Source organism: Silurus aristotelis, assembly GCF_946808225.1.
Source record: "Silurus aristotelis genome assembly, chromosome: 12".
Taxonomy (NCBI): domain Eukaryota; kingdom Metazoa; phylum Chordata; class Actinopteri; order Siluriformes; family Siluridae; genus Silurus; species Silurus aristotelis.
The window spans coordinates 23,602,404-23,610,761 of record NC_139585.1 but is presented as its reverse complement, the minus strand read 5'-3'; positions in this window follow the sequence as shown (position 1 = coordinate 23,610,761).

Genomic DNA, 8,358 nt, shown 5'->3' with positions numbered 1-8,358 from the left:
GCTTGGGACCGGCACTAAGGCTTGTGCAACCCTAATGGCTGGGGTTGGTTCCCTGACCGGGGATCGAACTGAAAGCGCCGCAGTTTACCTAACCACTAGACCACCAGGGAACCCAAATTTATCAATACATAATTAGTGAAAAAAAAATCTAATAGCTGTTACATTTACGGCATTGGCAGACGCCCTTATCCAGAGCGCCTTACATTCATTTCATTCATTCATAGAACTGAGCAGCTATGGGGTTAAGGGCCTTGCATAGGAGCTCAGGAGTGGCAGCTAGATGTGGCTGGGATTTAAACCCATGACCTTCGGCACCAAAGTCCAATGCCTTAACTGCTAACCACCTCCCCTACCACCTACCTTATACAGTACCATGTGACATGAGCCTGGTGTAGGTTGTAGGTGATTTTATTAGAACAGTATCTTTAATAGAGAGTGTTAGGATGGCAGACCTGAGTGTACAAAGCGGTTTTAGCATTGAATTGGTGAATAAACACTGTATCCTCTGAATGTGCAGAGACACTGGGAGCACACATACAGTACATCCTGTCTCCATTGCTCTACACTCTGATTTTGAGTGAGTGAAGGTTAAAGATTTATGATCACACTCTTGATATCACACTCTGAGGATGGGTTCCCCTTTTGAGACTGGTTCCTCTCAAGGTTTCTTCATCATAACATCTAAGAGAGTTTCTCCTTGCCACAGTCACCATGGCTGCTCATCAGGGATAAATACACACCATTCACCTTAACTGTTAAATTCTGTAAAGCTGCTTTAAGACAATGTCAATGACAATGTTGTGAAAAGCGCTATAGAAATAAATACAGAAATAAACTTGACTTGACTTAACTTGACTAGTGTACCAACACAAAACTTTTCCGTAATCGCATTATACTAAGTAGGATACTCATTTTGGCATTCAGATTGGAAATTTTAAGTACCAAAAACCATGCACTTGTACTCGGTCCTAATCGATGAATCCCAATTTAAAACATTGGTCGAATGTTTTCCACCTGCCTCTTGAGCAGTAAAATCCCCAGCATTTTCAAAACCTCATTACCGCTTGGACGGCATTCACATATTGACCGTCTGTTCAGAAGACACAGACGATTAAAAACATGTGTTTGATTTGTAAATTTCACTCTGATCTCTCTACTGAATACATCCATCTGGGCTTTGAATAACGTCCGGCTTTTTAAGATGGTCTTTTAGATTCAGCCTTTACTTGTTGCTTTGGGAGGGATTAGACAGAGAATTAGTTTCTGTAATTTTATGCGACAATCTTTGGTCAGAGCGTTAAGGTGTGGCCTGCAGGTCAACGCTCTTTCTTATGTAACACTCACTGTAACATAGTGAAGGTTGGAACTATTTATTAGATGGGTTTCGTTTCACTTCGGTTTGACTGTAAATTTTACCATAATATATTGTTGGTGTTGCTCTGAATTCAGAAATTTAAAAACTAAAAAAATTCAACTCATTCCATAAGGCAGAGGTGTAAAAAGTACCTGAAAATCATACTTGAGTAAAGTATAGATACCTTACTGCAAAACTTACTTCATTACAAGCCACCAATTCCAATGTGACTTGAGTAGAAGTCTTAGAAAATCTGATTTGAACAGTATTTGAGTATTTGCCTCGTATTGAACGCAGGCTCGAAGATGCTCTAGTCCTCAACACCAAGATACATATTAGTAAAAAGCCAAAAACTGTTGATTTTTTAAGTTTTATTTCCTCAAATTCAAATTAATTTGATCACCTGAACACTGCATAAGTGAAGATCAACACAACCGCATCTTCGCCATGTCAAAATAAAACAGAGATCAAACAAATCGGTTAAAAACAGACAAAGTAGTGAAACAATCTTTCAAAAAGGGATCTTCAGTTAGCAAATAAAATTACAGGACCATTTTACAAAGTAGAAAAACCTTTAGTAATCAATAGACAAATAAAATGAAAAGAAATCATTTAAAATAAAATAAAACCAAAAATTCAGAGCTGATTGATTGGAAAATGTAATTGGTAATGGTCATTCAAAATATAGTGGAGTAAAAACTTACATATATTGAATCATAAATGTAGTTGAGTAAAAGTTGCTTATAAAAGTTGGATCTATGATGCTTGCAAATGTTGAGCTATTTTATGAGTTGCTCAGTAGCTCATTTTATAACCACAAATGACTGTATAAGACTGTAGAATGGACATTACTCATAATCTTACACTCCAGTGCTCATGTTAGTTCTCACTCTCCAGTGTTTCATGTATTGTTTATAGATTTATACTCTTGATGTCACCCAAATGAGGATGGGTTCCCCTTTTGAGTCTGGTTCCTCTCAAGGTTTCTTCCTCATAACATCTAAGGGAGTTTCTCCTTGCCACAGACACCATGGCTGCTCATCAGGGATAAACACACATCGTTCACCTTAACTGTTAAATTCTGTAAAGCTGCTTTGAGACAATGTCTGTTGTGAAAAGCGCCATAGAAATAAACTTGACTTGACTTGATCTGACTTGACTTGATCTTTGATACTCAGTAAAATTACCCACTAATGTACAGTAATGAAGTACATTTACTCAAATACTTTACACACTGCACTCAGGACTTTATGTCACTCATGTAAGAATTTTGACAGGGTTTCCATAAAGATTGAATAAAAACCGTGGCTTGTTTCATCCAGACATCTGAATCAGTGCTGTCTGTCTTCTATCGAGTTATATCGCAAGATCTGATCTGCGAAATACGTATAGTGCATTGTATATTTCTTTTCGGGGTTTTTTTTTTTTTTTTTTGGGGGGGGGGGGGTATGTAAGGTAGAGACCACACTCGAGAACGTTTTTTGTTTGTTATTTTGGCCTCGGCGGCTCCTGAAGTGAATCACCCAATAAATTCACTTGGTATTGCAATTTTCTTGTCCACGCAAGTCCTTTTATGTTGTGCCTCTTCCCTTAGAAACAAAACATATTAGATGCCATCTTTCAGAGCTGTGTTATCCCAAGATTCTAATATAAAAAAGCCTAAATTGAATTATATAGACCGTTAAAAAACTATTTGTTAAATATTTGATTCTGAGAGTCTACAGACTTTTGTAAATAAAATAATACTATGCCTAAACTATATAAAATTCCCATGTCCTTATCAGACATGAGCAGCAACCCCTTATTTCCATGCTTCATTTATTTTCTTGTCCTACATAAAACTAAGGCAGCTCTCTCTGGTTGTATGGTTGAGGGAAAGGATATTAGACTGTAATAATTCCACACAGGGCCTGTGCAGATCGGTTTCCAGTCGCACAAACCTATGTGCAATCCATACGAATAAGCTGCCTCCTCCTGACTGCCTAATCACCAGTTAGACTGTGCATGTATTGTGCCACACTGCAGCGGTGGTGACGGCTGGTGTACGCCGATCCCGTGATGAAGCCGAGCAGTCGTGACCCAAACAGGAAAAAAAACATAAAACGAGGGTGTTGAATAGTGCAGCTTAGCCTGTAATTCATCCTGCTTGAGTTGCTGCCAGGTACTCAGGCAGCTTTCTCACACACCCTGGGACACGGAGCAGTACAGGAAAAACACCCAAACCAAAACACAAGTGTTTCTCATTCCAGCCACGGGGGAGGCAGCCAACAGAAACACACACACACACACACACACACACACACACACACACACACAAGCAGCATACTTACTACAGGATCTTGTTTTAAGCTCCACTCAGGAGTTCTTTTCACCATATTCCCATGGCTTTAAAAAATTTATCACAACAAGTATTACAGTTGTACACACACACACACACACACACACACACACACACACACACACACACACACACACACAAACAGATAACCATTTCCACACTGAACAAACAAATAACATTTAAATGAAGGTTAACCAACTTATTTTCTTACAAAAACAAAAAAATATCCCAAAATTCTAAACTAGCAATTGAAAACGGCAAATAATGATCTTGTTAGTTCTTCAAAATTCATCTCTGTATGTAAATGTACATCTGCTGGTAGTGTTTAATTATAAATCTATTTCAGTTCTCTGGCCAGAGGCAGTTCCCTCAGGATATCTGGAGAAGGTTAAATAGCTATTGGGGAATGCATGATACATGTTTGTTTTTGGTTTGTTGGTTGGTTGGTTGTATTGTATTATATATTTCATATTTTTGAGTTAAAAAATAACAATTCTGGGAGCAAATCATTAAACTACCTTTTCAAGACTTTTCTATCCTTCTTATTTTGAAGACATTATCTGGTCCTCGAACAAAAATTGACCACCTGGTGGGGTTAAAACAGACGTGTCAGGAATGATGTGTGGGAGGTGAGGTACAGGGGGCGAATGCTACCAGGGTTGGACAAAGATACATCAAAATGTATTTTAAAATAAAATACCGAATACCTTAACTTCAAGTGTATCCAAATAAACTACAAAATACAGCAGCTACACCATGTATCAAAATAAACTACTGTTATTTTTTTATTTGTAAAATACTTTTACAAGGGAGCATGAAATTTCTTCACAAACCTTCCATCAATTGGCCTTTTTGATCTTTTCCTTCACCATTACACTGACTCAGCTGATTAAGTAAACAATGTTTGATAGCAACAGCTTGTCTCTGGCCGAGTCACACAATAAATCTGCAAACAGTTAACAGATGAAATATTCACATACATAATCTCTGTGATCTCCCAGATGAAGGTTAGTTTTAAAGTAACCAACAGTTGTGTAATGTTTAATGGTTTGGTAACGAAGGGCTATTTTGCTTTAGCAACTCAATGACTCAATGACAAACAAATCATTTATAAGCAGAAAACTGATGGCACCTGTATGTATAGCAACTAGTTTCTAACTAATATATCATTTGATTGTTAATCATAAATATAATAATATATTATGTGACAGGCAGTCATTCATGTAATGATATGCAAAATCATGATCCTACTAAACAGCTACTTCAATTAGGGTACAACATTCGGCAAATAAACAGAGGTGACAAAAGTACACACATCCTTTACTTGAGTAGAAGTACAGATACTCATGTTTTAAAATACTCGGGTAAAAGTTGAAGTACTGATTATACTTTTTTACTCAAGTGAAAGCAAAGAGGTTTTGGCTCTGACATGTACTTAAGTAAAAAGTAGTTATTACTTCTACCTGTTTTAGCTGTTAACTGGACCTCACATCATAGATAGATAGATAGATAGATAGATAGATAGATAGATAGATAGATAGATAGATAGATAGATAGATAGATAGATAGATAGATAGATGGATGGATGGATGGATGGATGGATAGATGGATGGATGGATGGCTGGATGGCTGGATGGATGCACTTTATGTAGTTTGTTGTTGTTAGTGTTAGTGTAGCTCCAGGGTTCCGGAGGAACGTTGTCTCGTTTTTACTGTGTACTGTGTACCACTGTGTATAGTAGATATGACAATAAGAGCCTCTTGACTTGACTTGATATTGAGGCTCAGGGTTTGAATCCTGCTTTCTGCCTGCTAGTTGCGATGTAAGTTCCTGCTTCCTAAATCTTTCTTTAGCTTTATATTCTTGTGTTGATGGTTTAAAGGTAGATAGACCTGCTCTAAACAAACTTCCTGGTTGGGCTTCCCTGATGGATCAGTGGGTTAAATCAGGTGTCAGGTGTCTTACTTTTGGTGGGGTTCAGGGTTCGAATCCTGCTTTCTGTCTGCCAGTCACGATCAGGATTCACTTCCTACATCTTTCTTTAGCGATATATTTTTGATATATTTTAATGGGTTGAAAAGAAAGATAGACCTGCTCTAAACAAGCTCCCTAGCCTGTCCTCACCGATGGTTCAATGGGTTAAAGTTGGTGTCTTGCTGGTGGTGGGACTCAGGGTTCGAATCCTGCTTTCTTCCTGCTAGTTACAATGTGGGTTTAACTTGTGCTACTTACATCTGTATTTGCTTCCTACATCTTTCTTTAGCGTTAAATTCTTGTGTTGATGGGTTGAAAAGAATGATAGACCTGCTCTAATCAAACTTCCCATCCTGCTTTTTTCTGATGGCTTAGTGGGTTAAGGCTGGTACTTTGCTAATGTTGGTGGTCAGGGTTCAAACCTGGCTTTCTGTCTGCTAGTCATGAGGTAGGTTAAATTCCTGATTCCTACATCTTCATGTTTTTGTTTTGATGGGTCAAAAAGAAAGATAGACCTGCTCTAAACAAGCTTCCCAGCTTGTCCTTCCTGTTGGTTCAGTGGGTTAATGCTGGTGCCTTGCTAATGGTGTGAATCAAGGTTCGAATCCTGCTAGTCACAATATGGGTTTGCTTCCTACGTCTGTCTTTAGCATTATATTCTTGTGTTGATGGTTTGAAAGAAAGATAGACCCGCTCTAAACAATCGTCGCAGCTGGTCCTTCCTGATAGTTCAGTGGGTTAAGACTGGTATTTTGCTTTGGTGGGGTTCAGGGTTCGAATCCTGCTTTCTGTGTTTCTGTCTGGTCTGAATTTCTCGCTTTGAAGCATGAAACGAAGGATAAACCCCCAAAAAAAAGAAGGTGTGTTGTGGGACTTGATGGCTTTGTGATAAAAGCCTTGCCTCTGAGCTCAGAGGTTGCTGGTTCAAATCTGGCTTGTCCCCACACTGGGTAAGCTGTGTGGAAAGTAGTGTGTTGTGAGCAATGGAGTGGTTGACTGTGAACAAAGGTTGTGAAGACCTGCTGCTTCACAGCCTCAGAAAAAGTAAGGGTGATAGGTTTTTGGCCGAATTTGTCTATATATGCAAAACTAAGTCGATACTTTTTTGAACCTTTTTGCTTCATAACCCCCTGTTTTCAGCTTCTCAGACGCCGGGGGGGGCAGATGCCCGGATATTGCCCCCCTGCTTCAGGATACGCCCTCCGAATCCACAGCCGACCTTCCACGCAGCCATTTCTGACACCTTCACACCTAACTTTGAGCCCTGGCCGGGGTTTGAACCGGCAACCTCTCAATCCAGAGGTAAAGCTCTTCCAATTGAGCCACAGGATCTCCTGTAAGAACCTGATTTTTAGGACCTTTTTTGGTTATTTTTTTAAACTTTTTAAACAATTTAAAGGAAAGCTAAGGGGTAGGAATCGAACCAGGGAAGTCAGATAGCAGCAACCACGTCACTGACCATTACACCAACAAAGGAGAGGCAAACAAGGCTTTGCTTATTGGACTCTTGGTTTTTCTATAGTTAGGAGACCAGTGTTTTCTCTTAGATCATGATGGTAGAGGGTCAAAACTTCTCCTTCCTGTAAAATTCTCTCAGTAACCGGAAGTCTATGAGAAGTGACTCAGGTACAAGGACCACATCTCCAACACCTGCACCACTGATATACCATGATTTACCAGCAACCAATTTTAATGATCTTTCATTGTTCTGTTTTTAAAAACTTCTTATAATGTTCAATATGAAACTAGAGGTAAGAATCGAACCAGGGAAGTCTTTCATCATAGATCACTAATGGCATTACTTAAAAACTCAAAACTTTGTTAGACATGTAAATAAGCAGGAAAGACAGAGACAAAGACAAAGAGACACAGACACAGCTTTAGAAAGAGTGAGAAACAAATAGAGAGACAGCAAGAGAGAGACATATACAGTGAGACAGAGACATTTACTAAAAGAGACACAGAGACAATTAGATAGAGAAAATAGAGAGACAAAGATAGCGAGATATATAAAGGCTATATCAATGCAGAGACGTGTGGACATCATTAAGAGCCTTTGCTATGTTTCCACACGGACAGTTAATGAGGTGATACCGGAGAGACTGCACCTCTTCAAGTCAAGTCAGGAAGCTTATATACAGAAAATGATAGACATTTTACAGATTTAAATGATGTATTGTTTTTATCTGTACGATCAATAAAAACAGTAATTTAAGTTTGTGTCACCATTATGAGGAAAAACCCCACAAAACCCCACCTAGAGGGTTAATGGTGTGAATCATGGCGGATTTTGGTGTTTGATTTGAGACTTGGCGCATAAATAAAACAAAAGTTTACTAATTAAAAATATTTGTATCTGGAGTTGATTTATTTATTTTAGATCTAAGTAAAGAAAGGATGTCGTGAATAAAAAAAATTTTGCCAAAGGTTTAAATTTCGCTTTTTTTTATTTAGTTATTTATTTATGTATTTACATTTTTTTATAAAAATGGTAAAACAGAAATGCATGTTGAATTGATAGCGCGTTAATAAAATTTTGTGCCGTTTAAAATGTTTTTAATTTTTACAGCCAAATATACATATACAGTGGTACCCCACTTATTGATCGGCTCGGACACTGACCTTTTCGCTTAGCGAACAGTTTTTCGACTGAAATCTTTGCCCGCTGAACGACCTTTTTTTACCCTGACC